This window comes from Mauremys reevesii, linkage group 1, assembly GCF_016161935.1.
Source record: "Mauremys reevesii isolate NIE-2019 linkage group 1, ASM1616193v1, whole genome shotgun sequence".
NCBI lineage: Eukaryota > Metazoa > Chordata > Testudines > Geoemydidae > Mauremys > Mauremys reevesii.
This window is the reverse complement of record NC_052623.1, coordinates 223370724-223395589: the sequence shown is the minus strand read 5'-3', so window position 1 is coordinate 223395589 and position 24866 is coordinate 223370724. Positions and strand designations below refer to the sequence as shown.

Below are 24866 nucleotides of genomic sequence, written 5' to 3'. Positions count from 1 at the left end.
CTGGAGTGACAGAGGGGAGGAGGGTCTGGAAAGGTGGGTTGGAAGGGGCAGGAGCAAGGAGGTGGATCTGGAGTGGGGGTGGCAAGGACAGGAGGGAGAAGTGAGGAGGGGAGGGGTGTCTGCAGTGGAGGTTAACAGGGAGGCAGGAGAGAGAGTCAGAAGGGAGGGGAGGGAACAGGGATCTGAAATTGGGACAGGAGGGAGGAGTGGAGATGGAGCACAGGATGGTCTGGACAGGTGAGCAGGGAGCATGGGGCTGGAGGGGGTTATTGAGCAGGGGGCAGGAGGGAGGGGAGAAGGGGTTTAGAGATGGGGGATCTCCATGGGGAGAAGAGGGGATCTTATAAGGGAGGAAGGAGGAGGGAGGGGTGGGGAAGGGTGAACTTGTGGAAGAAGGAGTGAGGGGGCCTGAAGCAGGGCAGCAAGAGGGTTAGGAGCGGAGAAGTGTGGAACACAGGATGGGAGGGAGTGGAGGTAGCCTGGAGTAGGGGCACAGGGGAGGATGGAGGAGTTGGGATGGAGAAGGGGGTCTGGTGCTAGTGGACAGGAGGTAGGGGAGGGGTTCTGGAGCAGGGGAACAGGAGGGAGTATTGGGGAGGGGAATGGAGTCTGGACCAGGGAAAGGATGGAGTCAGAAGTGGGAAGGGGCAGGAGTGAAGGAGAGATGGGGAGGAGAAGGGAGGGGGCTCTAGAATGGGGGCAGTGCTTCCCAGCCTCAGGCAGAGAAGTTGCAGGGGGTGGGGTGGAGGAAGTCAGGGAAGTGTTGCTGTTTGCAAAAGACTAAATCAATCCTGGAGTGTTTATGCTGACACTGTAGCTGATATCAGTGGTTGATGTCAGTGTGAAGGTTTCCAGTGTCTCTGTCTGTAACTCACCCCTGAATAGTAACAGAAGTTCTGTGTGTGAGTGGGAACCACGCCACATGAATTAGCTCAGTGACTGTCAAGCTATTTCCCAGCCAGCCCTTCCTCTGTCAGAAGAACTGAACCAGGAGGGGAGAGCGAAGTCAGTACAGGGCAATGGACGGCAGTTCCCCATCTCTAGAGTGAAGGGAGGGTAAGTGCAGTCTTCAGCTGAGCAGCCAGGGGGAGTCATGCAGTTTGGGTGCATTAAATGGTGACTTTTCAGCCTGCGATTCTCACCCCCACTCTGGCAGAGGAGTAGAGGGGAGTTGAACAGTTCAAAGACAGACTAAAAAACAAGACCGGATGGTTTTTATAGTCTCATGTTTTTTGATCTGTGGTGCTTGGCAATACTGCTCCCCACTGTAGCTTCCTCTCCTCACCTGCCCCAGCGAGAGAGGTGCATCCCTGGGTGGGCCCTGCGATTTCAGGCCATGAGCAGCTCATGGGCATTCAGCTAAATCGACTGGTCACAGGATTGAGCTAAACCGCAATGGCCTCTCTTGGATTGAAATTGGCGCCACCACACGGACATTAGCGCCACAGGCCCCAACACTCAGAAAAGGAAAGTGACGCTTAAAAGGAAAGTAGCTCCCTACACATTTCTCTCTTCCACTGGTCTCCATAGGAGCTGGAACTAGGGGTGCTGGGGGTGCTGCCACACCCCTTGGCTTGAAGTAGTTTCCATCATATACAGGGTTTACAGTTTAGCTAAATGCTCTCAGCACCTCCACTATACAAATTGTTCCAGCCCCACCCTGCTGGACTCTTCCTGCCCACCTCCCCGGGGCTCTTTCTCCCTTCTCTTCACTCCGTTCTACCTGGCCTCTCTGCCCTGTATACACAGGCTGCTCCTTCCCCAGATGAGCAGCAGACTCTGCCCCCACTCACTGCCATTGACTTTTCTCCCAGTAGCTCTGAGTTCCACCCCCTGCCCCCAGTTGTCTCTAGAGTTTTTGTATCTCTGGGGGATGTGGAGAGGCAAAGCTGGCTGCTGGGAGACAGGCAGTTAACAGGGAATGAGAGGAGAGGTCACTGGGATATTGGCTGGGAGAACTGGTCCCCAGGACAGGGTGTGAAGACCCAGGACTGTCCCTGTGACTGGGAGCAAGTACGGGCATCATTATAATGCCCATGGTTTACAGCTACATGTCACCTCTGGAACAGGCTGGTTGCAGCAGTGGATGGCTGAGCTGGGGACACCACATTTATGGAGCCTTCGTGGAGCTTAGAGAACAGTGTAGTTCACACCAGTACGTGGCCAGACCATCCCGCTCCTTCAATGCCAAGCAAATGTAAAACATTTCTTTTGCTGCAATCCACAGGGAAGGTTATTCAGGCACTGCTCTGTTCAATCCAATCCCAAAGGAAACACCTTGGACCTGCTCTGCACTAGGAAAAAAGGGGCTTTTTTCAATCAAGTTAATTCAGCGGCGTTCACTTGTGGCAGGACCCAAGGCTGTAACACTGCTTTAGCTAAGTGCACACACAGTTCTGTTTCCCTGCACACAGTAGAAACTAACAACAGCTGGCAGTTTCCTTGCTCAGAAATCCCCAGCCTGCCCCTCCAGAGAGCACCAATAGACTTTGTTTATTTGCTCCCTTCCAGGATCCCGGTCACAACTCCTTCTCCTGGCTTCTCCCTCCAACCAAGATAGTCTGAGGCCAATATACTGGCCCCTGCATTGGCAACAGTGGAAAGCCCTGGCTAAGCTCTGCCCTGCCCATGTGCCCAGTGCCTTTTTCAGCAGCCCCCACTGTCTGTAGCTGTTTTAACTACATAAGGGATCTTTATTGTTCCATCTGTTGAGTCTAAAAGAGAGGTCTTGGCCCAGCCTTTGGCTTTCATGAGGTCTGTGATTGTCTTTGGATTGAAGACTCCCTGATGGCAGCCATCAGCTCCACCCTGGATAATCAGGGCCAGATTTCTAATTAGGCACAGTAGGCATGTGCCATGGGGCACCGGCATTGTAGGGGCATCAAAGGTTGCCAAGTATGTGATTTTCCAATTGTCAGTTGCCAGGTTTTTTTTAGCAGTTGCAATTTGTGGATTTTTGGGCTATTTTACTGCCCTACTGCTGCTGCCTGCACTGCTCAGGAGTTCTTGGGAAGGAAGGAGCCTCCTGATCTGTCCCGCTCCCTGCTGAGATGCCCCACAAGCCCCTTGTCTCACATCGTGCCCCATCCCCTTAGGTGACAATTGCAGCATGTGCAGAATTCTTGTCTGAGGGAGGCGGATTTTTTTTTCCTGCAGAAAATGTGCTGCAGTTGCACCTTTCATCCACCAGAGGCCGCGGCGGTGCCAGAAGAGCCTGAGCTGGCTGAGGCTACTGGGCCATTGGGCAGAAGCAAACACCTAGCAGGCGGGAGGTGGGTGCATTTTTTCCTCAAGTGAAAAGTCACAGCAGCCTTCTTGGAGCTGAGTTAGGAGGCAGAGTGGGCCACACAGGTCTGCTGGGGGTCACAGGGCCACATGGGGATACTGGAGGGGGGCTCCAGGCAGGGCCACATGGGGAGGGGAGGGGACACTGAAGATAATGTGCCTAGGGGTGCGTAAGATTTAAATCCAGCCCTGAGGATAAAAATCACATTTGCATACTGAACCTATCTTATATTTCCACTAATTCTGTGGCCCAACTCGGAATAATGACCCAAACGCAGCACTCTGAAGCCTGGCGAAGTTCAGATCTGGGGCTGAGAGTGAAACTCGCAGCTTTGGTCCATCCCTGATATTTTATCACTTGTTTGCCTGGACCCCACATAATTGTACAAATTTGTTTTTCTGCATAATTTAAATAGGCCAATAATTGTGAAACACGATCTTCTGGCAAAGACTGACACGGCCTCTACTCGGGGCTCAGGGAGGAGCACTGAGGGAAAGGAAAAAGTAGCTACATGGTGATACCCCTATATTGTATACTCCCCATTGTCACTCTGTCTGCATCATGTGAAACATACTCAAATTTCCCATAGAAAATAAAAACTTTCTAGAGGATGATGCACATCAGTCCAACAAAAATACACTGAGCTGAACATGTGCTTGGCATCATTATAGGACACTCTCCACAAATAACTGCGTAGTCATTTATCCCTCACCAGGTGTCACTATAGAATTCTCTGCTTTTTGGTCATGTACAGTGAAGGGTTAAAATCCAGGTGTATTTTATATAACAACCTGGCATATGGATTGTGCCAGCTCTTTTCCAGACCAAAAGTCCAGAGTTTGGTCAAGAGACCAGAGGCCTAGCAAACAGTGATTAGCTAAGAGAAGCAGAATAAACAAAAGATAACCTTGCTTTGCCAAAATAAGCCTAGTCAGCAAATTGCCAGGTGTTGCAGCTGAGAACTAAATAATTGTGTCTTATTCAGAGTTGCAAATTGAACAAAGAAGCCCTGTTTCTGTTGTTAGTTTCTTTTGTAGGGAGATGTTGTTCCCAGATATCCAACCTTGAGTTTCTGAAAGGTTGGCACATGTATAAGATATGGCCTCCTCCCACCTCCCTTTCCCAGGGACCAATGCCTGTCTTAAAACACGAACGAGACAAACTTTATTGCCATATATTTTCACTGATTCTTTGCTTTAATCCCTAGGGCTGTACCTGTTGGACAATGAAAGGAGTTGCTTCATTCCTATGGACCCCAAATTGAATTCAACTTATATATATTTTATACTAATACATTTTAGCAAAATATTAATTAAATGTTAACTTGCTAACTTGAGACAATGGGCGGAGACATTATGTAACCTGTTAAGCATTGGCTAATGTGCTATCTTGTCTTGCTGCAAAACCTATCTGGGGGTGTGGAACTGCCTACCCCATCACTTTCCCCCACCGATGGAAAATCTATATATTCTATTGTAATCAATTGATTGACAGTGTCTCTGAGCCTAATAAGCAAGGTGACACTCCACCAGCGCTGTGCGTAATATACTCCTGTGTTTGACCTCTACACAGTGTGGATTTATTTGCCTTCATACAGCTCTGTCATGGGTTCTAACCCCAGCACGTTATATATGAACTTCTTGGAATCTGAAATATAAACTCCAAGGAACCTGATGGACAGTCAGTTTGCTCAGGATTCTTTGGGTACCAGCCCCCTAATCACCGCACCGTTACTGAGCTGTCTATGAAATAGACATTAGGGCGGGTTTTTCTCTAAGACAATAATTTAGACTGACATTTCTGATTATCAGCTTCAGAGTCAGTTTCTCAGGCTGGTGCAGCAGCACATCGGGTCCCATGAACCAGCTACTGCGGAGCAGTTCACTGCCCTGCCACTCACATGGATCATTCTCATCCTGTTAATCCCAGCCCAACAGCTTCCAATCACGGTATCATTTGAACTGTATCAGGGCCCACCTTAGATTGGAACCTTACTTTTAATCAGTTTTGGAGTGTTTGGGCCAGATCCACTCCTTGAATGGTTACATGCTGCTGTAACCCATAGTCTGCCCCCGCCCCCCAATGGTTTTAAGTCTGTCTGGAGCTGGGACCCAGCTTGGCAAAAAGCCTGCAACATCCTCTGCACTGGAGGAATGAGAGCAGCCCTGAAACCGGGCAGGGGCAGCCTTGAGGGAATTAAACCAATGTGGCCGTGTGATGCACTGATATAGCACCTCTGCCATGCAGCTTGTGCTGGTCGAGCTTCTCTAGACTCCAGCTAGGATTCAAAGCTTCTCTGTTCCAGCAGAAACCCTGGGGGAGGGAGGCAGGACTCCTGCAGGATAAATCTTCCTTCTGACAGAGCTTCCAGTACCCCCGTGGGCACAGGGCATTGCACACTGCACCCCAACACACACACACACACACACACACACACACACACACACACACACACACACACACACACACACACACCTGTGTGGGAGGAATCAGCTCTGGGTTTATTTGGATAAATCCTGCTCACCTCAAACTTGCAGAACTTCTACTGGCTTCAGTGAGTGAATGGGGGAGTGAGGAGCCAAGACTTGGCCCTTGGAGCTGTTGGATTCTGGACCAAACAGACATTTCTGTTGGATCCCAAATTATTGATGTATTTGTTTGGATTTAAAATACTAAGGCTCTAGGCACACTGATAACACACTCAAATCGCAGCAACATTAAGTGACCATTTCAACAGGAACTCAGCCAGCCAGACACCTACAGAAACTACTTTCCCAACCATTTCTCATTATGTGTCTCATGGCATCAGTCCTTCCCACCCTCTCCCCAAACAACTGTATTTTGCAGTGTGCCCAGAAGGTCACTTAATTTTGGCTATTTTGACCCAAAGGGGTGAGCAAGTTCCAGCATCCTGGAGCCCTCACAAAGAGCACGCTGCCAGCTACTCCTCTCCTTTATAAAAGGGGAAGCCAGCTCGGGCACCACTTCGGACCACAGCTGTGGCAGTACAGCATGGGGAGAGAGGTGATCCCTCAAGGAGGCTGTTTCCAGGCCACTTAGGTCTTTATAAATCATCACCAACACCTTAACTTCCACCCAGAGCTGGGCAGCCAGTGCAGACTCTGCAGCACGGCTTTAACATGCTCCCAGTGAGATGCCCTGCTCAGTGAGTGTGTTGCTGCCATTTGTACCAGCTTCATTTTCTGAAAGGTTTTAAGATGCAGCCGCACATACAGGTCACTGAAATAGTCCAATCTCAAGGTAACAAAAGCCTCGGTAACAGTGGTAAGGACCATTCCTGAAAGGAAAAGTCACAACCTCCAAGCCAGACATGGATTATTAAAAGCTGATTGTAAAAGTTACCACCCTAGTTCCAGTTAACCCAGCTCCACTGGTGAAACACAGAGGAGACTTACCTTCTACATCCTCAGCTGTGAAGAGAAGAAGCCACAGCACCAGAGTAGAGAGATGTCCCTTCATTGCCAGCCTGACTCGCTGTTTCCTCCTCTCACTGCACTGGCTGCACCTAAGCACCTGCCAGGGCTCCTCTGTGTCTGACAAGTGACAACAAAGCAGTGGAAGGGAAATATATAGATTCAGAGGCTGGCATCAGCTGCACGAAGGAACCAATAGCAAACCCACCTGCCTTTTTAGTTATTATCAGAGGTTTTATCTGTGACTTTATGCAGCTAAAACATCCAATAAAACTCAAAAGCAACAAACATCACCATATATGTGTTATATCTTTGGGGGCAGCCGGTTTAGGAAGAAATCACTTAAGGCCAGAGAGCAGACAGCTAACAAAACTACCATTTATTTACAGACACAGAGCTCACCTAACCGGCCGAAGCTGGCTGGGCTATCCCCTAATAATCTAACTCAGTTGCCATAGGAACAAAAACCATGACAACCAAATACACAACATATTCCTCCCCCCCTAATAAGACCATCCCCTAAATAAAACACACACTAGACTAGAGAAGGAGGGTAGACTGCCTCCATTCCCGGCTAAACCCTGGGGATTATTTTGCCCCATAACCGTGGGTTCCCACTAGCTAAAGATCCAGCCGATGAGGAGGCCTTCTGTCTGTACGTGGATTACGGCGAACTTCTGGTGTTGTTGCACCTGAAAGTACCATGGGCTCAGGGTCTGCAGCACGAACAGGTGAGGAGGTGGTATCAGCTCGTGCTGGGCAAAGGGGTATCTCAGCTACCAGCAGTAATGGAGAAGAACAGCCAGGAACAGGTGATTCGTGATTCGGTGTCTCACCAGAAGAGGTGAAGTCAGACCACTCAACTGCAGATGTGTCCTGAGGACTGGCATGACCTGGCAACAGCTGATCTACATGTCGCCATCAGGTAAGATTCTCTGCAGTCCGGACTGTGTAGGAAACAGGTCCTGTTTGAGTGATGATTGTGGCAGGGACCTGTTTAGCTCTGGAAGTATAATTCCGAGCCAAAACTGGCTGTCCCGGGCTAAAGGTTCGGTCTTTTGCTCTGGGTGCCCGTCTGATGACTTGATATTGCTGCTGACGTTGCACAATTTGTCGGGGTTCAGAAGGTTTCAGCAGATCAAAGCAAGTGCGCAGCTGTCGTCCCATCATTAGAAAGGCTGGGGATGCCTGGGTCGTAGCATGAGGTGTGTTTCTGTAGGAAAGTAAGAAGGTATCCAGACGCTTTTGAATGGAGTGTTGTCCCCTTGCTGATTTCAAAGCGTGTTTCATTGTCTGAACAAATCTTTCAGCTAATCCATTGGTGGATGGATGATATGGTGCTGAAGTGATGTGGTGTATCCCATTTGCCTTCATAAAATTTTGAAACTCCTGAGAGACGAACTGCAGTCCATTGTCGCTCACAAGTTGTTCTGGCAGACCGAAACGACTAAAGAGTCCTCGTAGTTTTTGTATAGTATTCTCTGCAGTAGTGGACTGCATTATAGAGACTTCTGGCCATTTAGAATGGGCATCTACTGCCACCAAGAACATACATCCTTGAAGGGGGCCAGCTAAGTCAACGTGAATACATTGCCACGGGTTTTCAGGCCAGTCCCATGGGTGCAGGGGTGCCCACTGGGGTGCATTCCTCAGACCCTGACATGACATACAAGCTTTTGCCTTCTCTTCAATAGCACTGTCCAATCCAGGCCACCAAAAATAGCTTTGTGCAATTTCCTTCATGCGCTCTATTCCACAGTGACCAGAATGTAGCTGTTCTAACATCTGTGATCTCAGTGGTGGTGGAATAATGACACGTCTCCCCCACAACAAACAATCAGATTGGACCGATAACTCCATCCTCCTGGACATGTAGGTAACAAGGTCGGGTGAGACCGGAGAGGTTTGTCGAGATTTTCCATGCATCACCAGGTCCATAACTTGGGACAATACCTGGCTCACCGCGAGTTGCCTTCTTTATCTGAATAGCAGTGATGGGTGTATTCTCTACCTGTTCAAAGTAGAAGATTTCCTTTTGGGCACTATCCTGATGTTTGACCGGCAAAGGCAACCTTGAGAGGCCATCTGCATTGCCGTGCAGAGTGGATTTCCGATATTTGATTTCATATGTGTATGCTGAAAGTAACAATGCCCAACGTTGCATATGACTAGCAGCTAATGGGGGAATGCCTGTGTAGGGTCCAAAAATTGACGTCAGAGGTCGATGGTCTGTGAGAAGAGTAAAATGCCGCCCAAACAGGTACTGATGAAACTTCTGAATTCCAAAAACAATGCCTAATGCCTCACATTCGATTTGGGCGTAGTTAGTTTCTGCTTTGCTTAGAGTGCGTGAAGCAAAGGCAATAGGTCTCTCTTCTCCCGAAGACATAATGTGTGACACAACTGCTCCCACTCCATAAGGGGAGGCATCGCAGGCCAATTGCAGTGGTAAGGATGGATCAAAGTGCGTTAGAACTTCAGAATTTAGCAATGCATCCTTAGCTTTGTTAAATGTAATATCATAAGCTTCAGTCCACTTCCAGGCCTTGTTCTGCCCAAGGAGCTCATGAAGTGGTTTTAGCAGTGTGGCTAACTGTGAGATGAATTTTCCATAATAGTTCAGTAGTCCTAGAAACGAGCCACAGCTGGCTAACATTTCGAGGTGGGGGAGCCTCCACAATAGCTTTAACTTTTGCAGGGGCCTTTTGAAGACCCGCAGCATCAATGATGTGTCCCAAATATTCAACAGAGGGCTTGAAGAATTCACACTTGTCTTTGCGGACTTGTAGGCCATACTCTTCCAGTCTTTGTAGGGTAGCCTCTAAATTCTTTAAGTAATCCTCTTCATTCCTTCCAGTGACCAGGATATCATCCAGATAGCACTGAACTCCTGACAAGCCACACAAGATCTGGTCCATAGCCCTCTGGAACAGGGCGGGAGCAGACGTTATTCTGAAGGGTAGGCGACAGTATCGATAAAGCCCCTTATGAGTCACAATAGTCAACAGGTCTTGGGACTTTTCATCGACATGCATCTGTAAATATGCTTGACTCAGATCAATCTTACTGAACTTTTGTCCCCCAGCCAGGCCTGCAAAGAGGTCATCGATGCGGGGAAGCGGGTATTGCTCTGCACACAACACTGGGTTGACAGTGACTTTAAAATCACCACAAATCCGGAGAGAGCCATCTTTCTTCACTATTGGAATGATAGGAATGGCCCATGGGCTATTGGTAACTGGTATTAGGACTCCATTGGTGACCAGGCGCTCCAGGTCTGCTTCAACTTTTGGCCTGATGGCATATGGCACAGTTCGGGCTTTCAGATATTTTGGTGGACTGTCAGGTTTAATGTTCAATGTCACAGTGATTCCCTTCATACTTTCCAGATCCTCTCCAAAAACAGCAGCATGTTTCCTTAATATAGGGGTTAGACTGGTTTCTTCTTTAGTCATCCAGTGCACTTCTGCCCAGTTCAGCTGAATCTTCCTAAGCCAAGACCTACCCATTAAGGCTGGGTAATTACCTCTCACCACAAACAGTGGCAATTTAGCAGCCTGTCCATTGAGCTCCACCTTAACATCAATAGTGCCCAACATGGGCACAGCTTCTCCCGTATACGTCTTCAGAACAGTTTTTGTTGCCTTAAGCAGACGATGCTGTAGCTTTTCTTTATACACAGTCTCGGAGACCAGCGAGACGGCTGCACCGGTGTCCGGTTCCATGCCTATAGATTTGCCATCCAACAACAGGGTTACCCAGTATTCATGTGAGCCCGCTGCCAAAGACAAAACATGCAGGTGCACTTCCTTTTGTGATGAGGTGTCACCTTGATCATCCTGGGTCTGCTCTAGGGGATGCAGGGTTCCTCTTTTTGTCGGCCAGACCACAGGCCTCTTTTTCTTTTGTTTACAGGCACACTCAATGTGTCCCATTTTGCCACAGTGTCGACACACCAGGTCCTTACACCAGTATTCAGATGCCTGGTGACCCGGCTTACCACAGCGGTAACATTCTTGACTCTGCACAGTTTTGGGGGTCGGTTCTTGTGACACTTTTTGCACCCTAGGGATGCACCGATGTATTGCGCCACCCCTGTAGCCAGTTCCATGGAGACAGCAATATCAACAGCCTTCTGTAATGTAAGCTGAGCCTCTGTCAGTAGGCACTTCCGTATAGCTTGACTGTACAGGCCATATACTAACCTGTCACGCAGGGCATCATTTAACATCTCCTTAAATTCACAGTGTTCTGCTAGCTTTTTTAAAATTGCTACATATTGTACAACTGTTTCATCTTCTTTTTGGTCTCTTTTGTGGAACCTATATCTTTCAGCAATTACCAGTGGTTTTGGAGAAAATTGGGACTCCAGGATTTCCACAATGTCACTGTAAGATTTAGTCTGAGGCTTAACAGGGTGTAGTAAGCTGCGTAGCAGGGAGTAGGTTTTAGCCCCTACAACACTTAAGAATATTGGCACCTTCTTCTCTTCTGTAATGTCATTTGCAATAACAGAAAGCTCAAAACGCTCAGTATACACATGCCATTGCTCTATATTCTCATAAAAAGGTTCCAGTGGCCCGGACAGAGTAGCCATGATTTTAGTTTCACTTTCACAGTCAGTGCAAACAAGCAGATTTTTTGTTTGTTTGTTCTTTACCTTGACTTCGACTTCCTTCTGTTACTGGAGCAGCACCGGAATCCCATCCATCGTCGCCACTTGTTATATCCTTGGGGGCAGCCGGTTTAGGAAGAAATCACTTAAGGTCAGAGAGCAGACAGCTAACAAAACTATCATTTATTTACAGACACAGAGCTCACCTAACCGGCCGAAGCTGGCTGGGCTATCCCCTAATAATCTAACTCAGTTGCCATAAGAACAAAGACCATGACAACCAAATACACAACCATATGAGTGATGAGCCCCCTCCTGATGTCAGGTTTACCACAGCCTCAGATCATCGGGTAACCCCCATCTCTGGTGCGGGAAGAAAAACTGCTGTACAAACTGTATGTATCCATGCTGTTTCTCACTCTCATAGATTCTATATTGTATTAAATATGAATTGGAAGACATTAAAGGCTGGTTATTTTATAAACTAGGAAAGAAATCACTTGTTCCCGAGGTGACCCTTACAAGTCAAACTCCCAGTATAGGACATACCCAATTGTAGACAAGGACAAGTTACTAGAACCAGGTTGTTTCACTCAGATGAGCTACTATACAAGAGGAATTACCTAGCACCACCTGTAATACTGATAGTTCTAGTAATAGTCCTTGGGATTTCCTGCCTAGACCATGATCCTTAGTGGCAGAGGCAGATCTTAGGGCTTCCTGAGTAGGCCATGACCCTCTCTTGCAGTAGCAGGATGCCCTGCACACATCATGCCCATCAGTGCTGTCAGTAGGGGGAGGGCTCCTTGGAAACAAATTTACTTGATTCATGGGACACAGACAATTAAAGGAACAGGCACAGGGCAAGGGGCATATAGCACAGAACAATGACAGTCTGACACCACACTTACCCTAAAGAGAACTGTTACAAATACTTGGGTTATGGGAAATGTCTTTAACTCTTTAACTCTGCATTTTACCTTTGCATTTTCTCCCATGCTGCGCTTTCTGTATGGAGAAAACTCCCTGAGAAACTCTGTGCAGCCAACATCTGATCCTCCTTCGAATCCCTCCTTGAGACTCTACTTTGAAGTGATTCCAGAAAAACACTTGACAGTGACTAGCTTGGCAGATGAGGAGGTGTAGCTGTGCCTCTTCCCCTTCCTTCCCTCTCCTTATTTTTAACCAACTTCCCTGCCCTAATCCTGCCATTCTCCCTCATTCGTCTCTTCTGCTACTTAAACAAACAGTAATGACAAAACAGGAAATTGCACCAATCATCAACAAATCAATTTGCTTCTATGTTATTTCTCCTATATCCAATCCCACATCTGTTCTTGAGCCTCTTCAGCTTTATGGAGCTGGGAATGTGTCTGTATCTGTGACTTGAATGGGCCTTTGTGTGCTACACTAATATAAATGTAATAACAATTTGATTATTAATAATAATAATTAATCCATCTCCTGCTTTTTTAGCAGGGAGTTTAAAGAAGAAAGAAGCAGGTTGCACTAGTTAAAAAAACACCATCCTTGCTTGGAGGGGAAGTGAAGGCTGCTATAAAAATTAATATATGTGTCATAGGTTTCACCCCGACTCTGAACTTTAGGGTACAGATGTGGGGACCTGCATGAGAACCCCTAAGCTTAATTACCAGCTTAGATCAGGATGCTGCCACCACCAAATCATTTAAACAACCATTTATGAGTCATTTGGGAACTCTGTTTTCCGCAGAAAATCTCTCCCTCCCAAGTACTATAACCCTTTCCTGGGTAGCCTTGAGAGACTTCTCTACCAATTTCCTGGTGAACACCGATCCAAACCCCTTTGATCTTAAAACAAGGAAAAATCAATCAGGTTTTAAAGAAAAGACTTTTAATTAAAGAAAAAGAAAGATGAAATGAAAACCTCTGGGAGATTAGCATGCAAGATATTCTCACAGACAACAGATTTAAAAAAAAACACAGAAGATTTCTCTCTGGGCATAAAAACTTAAAGTAAACAAAAGAAAAAGACCTTTTATGCAACATGAAGTCACAAAAGGAAATAAACATAAGCTAATTTATTCCTTCTCTAATACTCACTACCCTGGTTGATTCCTGGATCTTTTCACTCCGGCACAGAACTTAATGAATAGAACAAAGGAAAAACTTCCCTCCTTCCTCTTGAAAAATCTTGTCCCCTCCATTGGTTCCTCTGGTCAGGTGTCAGTTAGGCTAGGTGAACTTCTTAACCCTTTACTGTATGTTTATGACAATATATATAGTGGAAAACTGGTTATGTGAAGAGCATGAGCAGTCAGGAATTGTAGAAAATTGGTAAGGGAAGCAAAGGCTTACAAGGAGAACTCCATAGCCAGCAGAATTAAGGACAATTAGATGGAATATGTAAAGTACACTAGTCACAAAAATAATCCTAAAAATGGTATCAGTCCATTACTAGATGGAAATGCTATACTTATCAGTAGCAATGCAGAGAAAACAGAAGTGTTCATAATATATTTTTATTCTATATTTGGGACAAAGTCAGATGATGTTGTCATGTCACATGAGGATAAGGATGATGAAGAAACCCAAGAGAATGTTAAACAGCAGCTACTGTTAGACATTTTAAAATCAGCAGATCTGGATATTAGTTTTCAGTGACTATGGGAATACGGGGGAAGCCCAAAAGACTTGAAGAAAGCTAATGTGTTGTCAATATATAAAACGGGTTAAACAGCATGACCTCGGTAATTATAGGCCTATGAGACTGACATTGATTCCAGACAAAATAATATAACTTCTGATATGGGACTCATTTAATACAGAATTAAATGAGTGCAGGGCCACCCAGAGGATTCCGGGGGCCTGGGGTCTTCGGCGGCGGGGGGCCCTTCCGTTCCGGGACCCGCCGCCGAAGTGCCCCAAAGACCCGCGGTGGGGACCCCCCGCCGCCGAATTACCGCTGAAGCGGGACCCGCCGCCGAAGCGCCGCCCGGTCTTCGGCCGTAATTCTGCGGCGGGGGGGCCCCCGCCACGGGTCTTCGGCGCACTTCGGCGGCGGGTCCCGGAACGGAAGGGCCCCCCGCCGCCGAAATACCGCCAAAGACCGAGCTGAACTTCTGCGGCGGGTCCCGCTCCGTCTTCGGCGGTAATTCGCCAGAGGGGGGTCCTTCCGCCCTGGAGCGGAAAGACCCCCTGCTGGCGAAGACCGGGAGCAGAAGAAGCTCCTGCACCCGGCCCCGCAAGAGTTTTCCGGGCCCCCCCCTGGAGCGAATGAAGGACCCCGCTCCAGGGGCCCCGAAAAACTCTGGTGGGGGCCCCTGTGGGGCTCGGGGCCTGGGGCAAATTGCCCCTCTTGCCCCCCCCCCCCCGGGTGGCCCTGAATGAGTGTAATATAATTAATTCCAATCAATGTGGGTTTCTGGCAAAGGCCCATTCCACCCCCCCGTCCACCTCTCCCCCCCCCCCCCCGCAGCCCCATAAGACAGTTGCTCCTTTCTCTCCCCTCCGCCCCCTGCGGCTCCAAGACCGGAGAAACTCTGCCTTGAGGATGCAGAAAGGACTGAGAGCTTCCCCAGCCCTGAGGCCATGGCAGGAAGCTAGAGCTCTTTTTGTGTCATTCTTTTCCAATGGTTTTAATACATAAATGTGGTTTCTCTATGTTATAAATCCCCACAAATCCCCTAGAAACACATTGTTTCCTGCTTTTGTGGTGTTCTTGTATAGCCCAAACTACAGGGTTGGAAGGGACCTCAGGAGGTCATCTAGTCCAACCCCCTGCTCAAAGCAGGACTAATTCCCAACTAAATCATCCCAGCCAGCGCTTTGTCAAGCCTGACCTTAAAAACCTCTAAGGAAGGAGATTCCACCACCTCCCTAGGTAACCCATTCCAGTGCTTCACCACCCTCCTAGTGAAAAAGTTTTTCCTAATATCCAACCTAAACCTCCCACACTGGAACTTGAGACCATTGCTCCTTGTTCTATCATCTGCTAACACAGATCAAATGTATATTTCCTTTGGTACCTGATTGCTGATGCAATGGTACTTTAAATTGTATATTACAAACTATTGTTAAACCCTATAACCTTTCATTAAGCTGTCATGCAAACTCCTTTCGTACATAGGCTATCATACTAACTAGGTCTCAATGTATTGTCAAGCCTTCTAACACACCAACTAGGCCTCAATTTATTGTCAAGCCTTCATTAGTCGTTACACAGATTCTTATGTAAACCTACTTGCATGTCTTGCATTACAGCTCTAATAGCCTTTATTTTACTATCTTCAAGCATTTTAATATGCCTTAATATGTGATATATAATCTAATCTTGCACATTCAGATTAGGCTGGGGTAACAGGTCAATAGACGTCTCAAAATGTAACTGAAAACTGGGATTTATCATCGAGTGGGTGTGTTTCCAGTGGGGTCCCTCAGGGATCAGTTCTTGGCTTATGTTATTTAACCTTTTTTATCAATGACCTGGGAAAATACAAAGTCATCACTGATAAAGTTTGAGGATGACAAAAGACTGCGGGAGTAGTAAACAATGAAAAGTAGGAGTAATTGATACAGAATGATCTGGATCACTTGGTAAGCTGTACACAAAAAAGAATGTGTGTTTTAATATTGCCAAATCTAGGAACAAAGAATATAAATCACGTTTATAGGCTGGGGGAGCTTATCCTGGGCAGCAGTGACTCTGAGAAAGATTTGGGGCTCATGGTGGATAATCAGCTGAACATGATTGCCCAGTGTGATGCGGTAGCCAAAAGAATTAATGCAATCCTTGGATGTATAAAGAGGGGAATATTTAGTAAGAGCAGGGTGGTTATATTACTTCTGTAGTTGGCACTGGTTCTACCGGTACTGAAGAAACTGCATCTAATTCTGGTGCCCAATTTTAAAAAAAAGGATTATTGAAGTGAAGGTTGGGGGATGACTTGATCACAATCTATGAGACCCTACATGAAGAATAAATCTCTGATAAGGGGCTCTTAAATTTTGCAGAGAAAGGTAAAAAAGGATCCAGTTGCTGGAAATTGAAGGTAGGTAAATTCAGTCTAGGAAAAAGGCACTATTTTTAATAGTGAGGATAATTAACTATTGGAACAACCTTAAAAGGTCTGTGATGAATTCTCCATCATAAGCCATTTTAAAATCAAGATTGGATGTTTTTCTAAACATTAAACAGAAATTACTTCAGGGGAGAACTGCGGCCTGTGTTAGATTAGTGAGGATAGATGATCATAATGGTCCTTTCTGGCCTTACAATCTATGAGTCTATGTGCTGTGGGTCAGCCATCATCCCACATTATTACTGGAATTTTGCTCCACTTTTGCCTTCCAGGAGACCAATGTCTATAATCAGCAAAGTTCCAGGGATGAAGCTGCATGTCATATTTCCTACCTCCTCTCCCCGAAAACAACAGGTGACAGAGAAAAGGGATTTATCACAGAGTGATTGACCCCTTTACGGGGAAATGGGTCCAGCCTCATCTGTGACACTCTCCAGGTGGGGAGAATGACAATAGGTCACATGGCATAATCTGGCTTTATTTAGCCCAGCAGTATAGGCAAAAAGGGGTTGTGGCAGTAGTAGATGGCTACAAAAACTGCAGAAAGCAAGAAGGCTCCTGCAGGAGACCTTGAGGCTGCAGGGGAGAAAAGGTCTCCAGGTAGGTCAGGATGGGAGGGCAGGCTCCAGGAAAAGCTCTGGGAGTCAGGGCTCTGGTAAGGATTAAAACAAACTTTGTTAAAGTAGAGTGTGAAGCCCAGGAGGATGCAAGAGACTGTTTCTGTTTGTGTTGTACTTCGGCTCCCAGTGAGTAAAACCCAGAGAGTCCGTGCTCCCATGAGAATTAGAAGAACTGCAAGCTGAGCTCAGGAGGGATGGAAAAGCTTTAATTCATGTTAATTTGAGACTGTTATCAAAGGTGGTGTTTATTTTGAACTTTGAGTACCTTAAATGGGGCTGAACTCTGAGAGTGACATGGCCAGAGGGCTGAGCAACATAAATTCTTGGGAGAGACAGAAAACCCAGGTGAGGAGAATCTGAGGCAGAGTCACACACAGAGCCATTCTGAGCCATGAAAGTGTGCCCAGAAGCAGAGTCCCTGTTTACAGGGACACAGGAAACAAGCAAATCTAAATAGTAGAGCTGGAGGAGGGGTGATTTTCCCATCCTGCAAATTTTCAAAATATAAAATGTAGATCCCATCCAAATTTGGGACTGTAGGCAGGCGCTGTCCCAGGGCAACTCTTCATGGTCTGCAGTGGCTCTTCAGTTTCCCATTAGGTTCCCAAAAATAATCCACTCACAGCAAGAAGTCTTCAAAGCAATAGTCCTTCTCTCTTGGGGTCTCATATATTCAACCTAATTCAGCTCCCCAAAGTGAGGCCCTCATGTCAGGGTTTCCACAGTCTGCTTCCTGAGGCTGAGTGGTTTATATCCTCTCCATCCTGTAATTTTACCTCTTTAGATCAGGGTTTCATGGCCCTCCTTCTAGGGGATGTGAGCTAGCTGAGTTATTTTGCTTTCAGCTCCCAAAAGCTCCTCCTTGTCTGAGCTTGGAGCTTCCAGTTGATTCATCTGCCCAGTCTACTAGCAATCAGCCTGAACCCTTATCATCACTGGGGCTTTATCCAGGCAAGCAAAAGAAAGGAGGGGTGCCTTGTGTCTCCATGTCCTAGCAATGCCAGGTGACAGGGATGAGGAGATGTGATGCCGGGATAGGGGCCTGTAGTGCAGTGATGGGGCATGTGCTGGGGGAACATGATGCAGTAAGGTTAGTAGTATATACCCCAATAGCATTAATCACCATGTATCTTTGACAGGTTTCCCTGCCCATTTAGGGCTTATGTCCCACTCTACATTCCTGTTTCTGTTGGTGTCGAGGTTTGGTGCCATTGGCCATTTTGAAAACAAAATTTGATTATTTTTTATGTTTGAATAGGGGAAATGTTGCATGCTTGTGCTTTGATACATTTGGATTCTTATTTAGAGAAAAATGTTGAAAAAATAGAGTGAGAGTTTAAAGATTAAAAAATAAAGCTTTGGTAAGGTTTAGAGGAAAAAAGGAAAGAAAGGTTATTAAAGAGAAGAACAATTGTTTGGTTAGGTTTAGTAAGGAGAGATGATTTTAAAGGCCTAATTTGGCATGTTATTAAAGAATTAAAGAATTATTTTTTTAGATACACGTAAAAGGCATATTAAATATAAGGGTAGGTTAAGAAAAGAGCATTTAAAATGAGTTAAATAAAAGAGAAACATATAAAGATAGGTTAAAAGAGAGAACAGAGCAAAAAATGGGAAAAGAAAACCCCATTGCAAAAGGCAAAGATAGACAATATGTGGTTGAGTTAGAGAGAGAGATTTTACCCTTGCAGCTGCTCCTGGGGAAAGAGGCAGCTTCCCAGGTTCACAACGCCTCAGGCTAGTTATCACTGGACCAATCTTCGGGAGGAAGAGTAACGTCAGCCCTAAACTATTGGCTAAGAATATTGTGTGGCTTGGCTAAAGTAAGGAGGAGCTTCTACTTAAATGGGTCTGATGATTAAAGATGGCTGCACCTAGAAGGCCCTGGGCAACACCGGCAGTCAAGACTCTCATGAAGAGACATTGTACGTTCGCTGCTATGGGTCCTGAAGAAACAAACACACTGTTGGGGCAAACAATGTTTGAGATGAGTCATGGGAGATGGGAAACAGGGATAGCAAATGGTGCCTGTACCCGCGGGAACAACGAGGTGGAGAAACACGAGGCCAGACTGTTGGGCCAAGATTTGTTTGAGACTCCGGACCCCAGCAAGGAGAACTCAAATGATTCAAACAAAAGGCTGTATGGAGATGAGGCAAAGGTACATTTTATGTAAGAATGTTCAAGGGATGGTTTTGCAGGGACCCAGTCACCGGTGCTCGGTTGGCTAAAACCTTTGGATCAAGCCTGTGCAGAGACATAATGCATTTGTTGTTGTTTTTAAAAGCTGAATGCAGAAGGGGTCTCTTGACACATGGTGTAAAAGGTTTTTAAATCATGTTATGAAAAAGTAAAGATGCCTTACACATATTTCTTACTGTAAATTTTTCAGCAGATGAGCGATGGTTCTTCAGAGGACTTGGAGGTTCTCAGGGTTCCTTCCCCACTATGAACTTTGGGGTACAGATGTGGGGACCCGCATGAAAGACCCCCTAAGCTTATTTTTACCAGCTTAGGTTAAAACTTCCCCAAGGCACAAATTCCTTTCTTGCCTTAGTATCGCTGCCATCACCAAGTGATTTAAACAAACATTCAGGAAGGGCCACTTGGAGCCCTACCTTCCCCACATATCCCCCCCAAACTCCTACCCCCCCTTTCTGGGGAGGCTTGAGAATAATATCCTCACCAATTGGTACAGGTGATCCACAGACCCAAACCCTTGGATCTTAAGAACAATGAAAAATCAATTGGGTTCTTAAAAGAAGAATTTAATTAAAGAAAAGGTAAAAGAATCACCTCTAGTAAAATCAGGATGGTAAGTACTTTACAGAATAACAAAAGATTCAAAAACACAGAGGATTTCCCCTGTAGGCAAAACTTTAAAGTTACAAAAACAGGGATAAATCTCCTTCTTAACAAAGGGAAAATTCACAAGCTAAAACAAAAGATAATCTAACACATTTCTTTTCTGCTATGACTTACTATTTCTGCAAGACTAGATGCTTAGTTCAACTATAGCTTAGGGAGATCGAGGGACGTGATCATTCCCCTCTATTCAGCACTGGTGAGGCCTCATTTGGAGTACTGTGTCCAGTTTTGGGCCCCACACTACAAGAAGGATGTGGATAAATTGGAGAGAGTCCAGCGGATGGCAACAAAAATGATTATGAGGATGAAGCACATGACTTATGAGGAGAGGCTGAGGGAACTGAGATTGTTTAGCCTGCAGAAGAGAAGAATGAGGGGGGATTTGATAGCTGCTTTCAACTACCTGAAAGGGGGTTCCAAAGAGGATGGATCTAGACTGTTCTCAGTGGTAGAAGATGACAGAACAAGGAATAATGGTCTCAAGTTGCAGAGGGAGAGGTTTAGGTTGGACATTAGGAAAAACTTTTTCACTAGTAGGGTGGTGAATAACTGGAATGGGTTACCTAGGGAGGTGGTGGAATCTCCTTCCTTAGAGGTTTTTAAGGTCAGGCTTGACAAAGCCCTGGCTGGGATGATTTAGTTGGGTTTGGTCCTCCTTTGAGCAGGGGGTTGGACTAGATGGCCTCCTGAGGTCCCTTCCAACCCTGAGATTCTATGATTCTATGTATTTTCCCGTGCCCTGTTTCCAGGCTGGCTCCAATAGACCCAGACAAAAAACCTTCCCCCACTGATTTGAAAGTATCTTCTCCCCTTATTGGTTCTTTTGGTCAGGTGCCACCCAGGTTATCTGAGCTTATTAACACTTTACAGGTAAAAGAGGAATTAACCCTTTACAGGGTAAAGAGGGATTTTATGCTACCGTTAGCTGTATGTTTATGACAGAGGTTCTGGACACTGACAGCTCCAAAGGGCTGAGTGGATTGGGCCCAATCTGTTTTTGCCCAGTTCCAAAACCAGATGCTCAACAGAATATCAAAACAGAGTGGGATGTTTTATTCTCTAGGCCTGTACTATCTAAAGTTGAGGGAGAAATTCAGTATTAAGTCTGTGTGAGTTTTAACCGTAAAACCATGATGCATGCAGTCGTGTGAGTGGCTGTGCACGGAATCATCAAGCACTGCCTGAGAGAGAAAAAAAATGAGAATTGAACTGGATGTGCCATAGATGTCCCCGGTCAGAGGCATCATGACTGTGTGTACTGGTCTTTAGATGATGTAAACTGTAAAATTAAAGAAATTAGAGGTAGTTTGTGTATGGAGAGTGTGTTAAATATCATCATCATGTTGGGATATGCGCTGCAGTTCCTCTGTTTAACCCAGGAACATTTAGCTCTAGGGACAGAATTGGTGGACAAAGTGACAGAGGTCGAGGACCCAAATAACATTTTAGATGAAATCATCAAACCAACAGATAAATGTTTAATGCGAAATGATGAACGTCTTCTTCATTCACCAAATTACAAAGTCTTGCTAAGAAAAAACATTAAAAGTTAGAGCGTGTTTTGGGAACAAAACAGGGCGTGTTGTAAATAAAATGTCAGTTGAAAATAACTGTGTGAAGCAGGTTTTTATGAAATTCAAGGGGTGTACGGTTTTTCAAAAGGGAAGTTACCCAGAGGTGGCCTTCCCTTGTCTCTTCGTTTGTTTAATCTCAGCCTCTCCCTGTGGTGAGCCCTGGAAACTGCACAATTAATCTGGAAAGAAAAACTTTCACTAAGAGGAAGACTTTCAGGCCTGGTCTACACTAGGCGTTTAAATCGGTTTTAGGAGCTTAAAACCGATTTAACGCCAAAACCGTCCACACTAGGAGGCACCTTATATCGATTTTAATGGCTCTTTAAACCGGTTTCTGTACTCCTCCCTAACGAGAGGAGTAACGCCAGTATCGGTATTAACATATCGGATTAGGGTTAGTGTGGACGCTGATCGACGGTATTGGCCTCCGGGAGCTATCCCACAGTGCACCAGTGACCGCTCTGGACCGCAATCTGAACTCGGATGCAGTGGTCAGGTAAACAGGAAAAGCCCCGCGAACTTTTGAATATTTCCTGTTTGCCCAGCGTGGAGCTCCGATCAGCACGGGTGGCGATGCAGTCCGAAATCAAACTAAAAAAAGAGCTCCCGCATGGACCATGCGGATGTGATCGCTGTAAGGGCAGGCAAATCCGTTCTATCAGCGCTCCGTTACAGAAGATGAAATTCAGAATCCTTTTTTAAAAATCTCCAGACAGACGCCATAGCAGGGACTCAGCGCACTGCAGCGTGACAAGCGTAACGGAAAGCCAAAGAATCAAATGGACGCTCATGGACTGGAGGACTGAAGCTATCCCACAGTTCCTGCAGCCTCTGAAAATTATTTGCATTCTTGGCTGAGCTCCAAATGCTTCTAGGGTCAAACACAGTGCCCGCGGGTCAGGGCATAGCTTGGCAATCTACTCACCCACCCCCCACCCACCCCCAGAAGCGAAAGGTAAAACAATCCTCTGACTCTTTTACATGTCACCCTATCTTTACTGAATGCTGCAGAGAGACGCGATAGTGCAGCAGTCAACACCAACATCCTTGCTCCCCCCCCCCACCATGGGCGGCTGATGGTACAATATGATGGAAATCCATCCTCATCATCAGCATCAGCTGATCATGCAAAAAGCTGGAAATCCATCCTCATGATCAGCTTCAGCTGATGGTACAAAAGGACTGGTAACCGTCCTCGTCATCAGCCTATTGGCCCTAATTTTTTCTGGTGGATGGATGGTGCAATATGGCTGGTAACCATCCTCATCATAGCAACAGGGGGCTGAGCTCCATCAGCCCCCACCCTTCATGTGTAAAGAAAAGATTCAGTTGCCCCTGGACTAGCAGTGGGATGCTGGGCTTCTCTCCTACACACTGCTTAATGTCCTGTCTGGAATCAACAGGTGGGGTTGTTACAGGAGCACCCCCTGTGAATAGCATACAGATAATTTCTGCGGGCTCTGACACAGAGCAGGTGGTTCTCTAGCACACTTGCCTATATTAGGCAGCACAGATTCTATTTTTAGATACCAAAAAGGAGGGATTGACTCAGGGAGTCATTCCCAATTTTTTTGCGCCCTGGCTGATCGGCCAGGGGCACTTATGACAGCAGCCAATGGTACAAAACGATGGAAGGTGCAATATGGCTAGCAACCACTCTTGGCTTTTGCACCCCTGGCTGATTGACCAGGGGCACTAGCAGCAAATGGTACAAAAGGACTGGTAGCCATGATCATCCTCAGTTCCAATTTATGGAAGGGTTTGGATGGTGCAATATGGCTAGTAACCATCTCTGCTGTCATGCAAAAGCAAAAGCATGCTTCTGTGTAGCGCTGCTGAATCGCCTCTGTGAGCGGCATCTAGTACACATACGGTGAGAGTCACAAACGGCAAAACAAGCTCCATGGTTGCCATGCTATGGCATCTGCCAGGGCAATCCAGGGAAAAAAGGCGTCTGCCGTTGCTTTCCCAGACGAAGGAGTGACTGACGACATTTACCCAGAACCACCCGCGACAATGATTTTTGCCCCATCAGGCACTGGGATCTCAACCCGGAAGTTCCAAGGGGCGGGGGAGGCTGCGGGAACTATGGGATAGCTAGGGAATAGCTACCCACAGTGCAACGCTCCAGAAATCGACGCTAGCCTCGGACCATGGACGCACACCACCGATTTAATGTGTTTAGTGTGGCCGCGCGCACTCGATTTTATAAAATCTGTTTTACAAAACCGGTTTATTCAAATTCGGAATAGTCCCGTAGTGTAGACGTACCCTCAGAAACGATTTAATATGAAAAAGGCACACAGTCAAGCTAAAGAAACTATAGGCATAAACAAGTAGGACACTTCCATCCCCTCCAAACAATGGAAAATTATACAAAGAAAGCTAATGAACCTTTTCCCATTCACTTTTGTATTTCCTGAAACTTCACAAAAATCCTATAAAAAACACCTGCTTTCTCTATCAACCAGGAAGGGACTTTATCTGGGCATCATTTCTGAGAGAAAGAGGTTTAGCGTTTACATCATCACAGGGTTATTTTGTCCAATCAAATTGTTATGATATTGAACCCCCAAAGTCACCATGTCCCACATCATCATAACCTGTGTCTCCAGGAGGCATGGACGGGGTTTCCTTCTCCACCCCAGAGACAACTTCACCCCTTAGCGAGTGCCGACTCCAACCTGAAAACACCAAGGGGGAGACACATACAGTCAGTGGATCCATTCTATGGTTATGTGCAGCCGCAGAGCAAGATGGAGTGCACTTTACAGCCGTGGTTCTCAAACGTATTTGATTGTGGCCCCTTTCTTTGTATCTATAGTAATTCACACCTCCCCTCCCCCCCCCTCCACACAAGTACATGTACCGATTAAAAAAAAATCAGCATCCAACTCTCACTAAATAGGAAAAGCAGTAGGACATTGAGTCAAAAAGAGCCATTTAACTATATAGCTCTCCAGCCACCCAGCTCAAAGGCAGCACTGCCGCCAGCAGCAGCAGAGAAGTGAGAGTGGCAACACCAGACCATGACACTCTTACTTCTGCACTGCTACTGGTGGCAGTGCTGTATTCAAAACTGGGCACCCAGACAGAGCCACCACTCTCTGCTCTGGCTTCTCATACTGCCCCAGAATATATTCTGTGCTGCCCAGTTTGAGATCCTCTGCTCCACAGTATGAATTGGGAATTGTTCCCCCTTCAGTCTTGGGTCTCTGACAAGTTCTAATCCATCATCTCTATACATAGTCTGGAAATTAAAACCTTTGGTTTCCAAGCCAGATGAAGTTGCCAAGTGCTAGCTGTAGCTACCTGTCACTCCACGTACAAAACCTGAGCACTTACCAGCAAGGAGCACTTAGTTAAGAACATTATAACTTTCACTCTGCCTAGCAATGAACATTAGCAC

General features: G+C 46.3%; 1 protein-coding gene across 1 annotated transcript in view; it reads right to left on the bottom strand.

Moving 5' to 3' along the window:
- Positions 1–24866, bottom strand: part of LOC120371715 (deleted in malignant brain tumors 1 protein-like) — a 106070-nt gene that overhangs the window by 27120 nt on the left and 54084 nt on the right. The window lies entirely within an intron of this gene.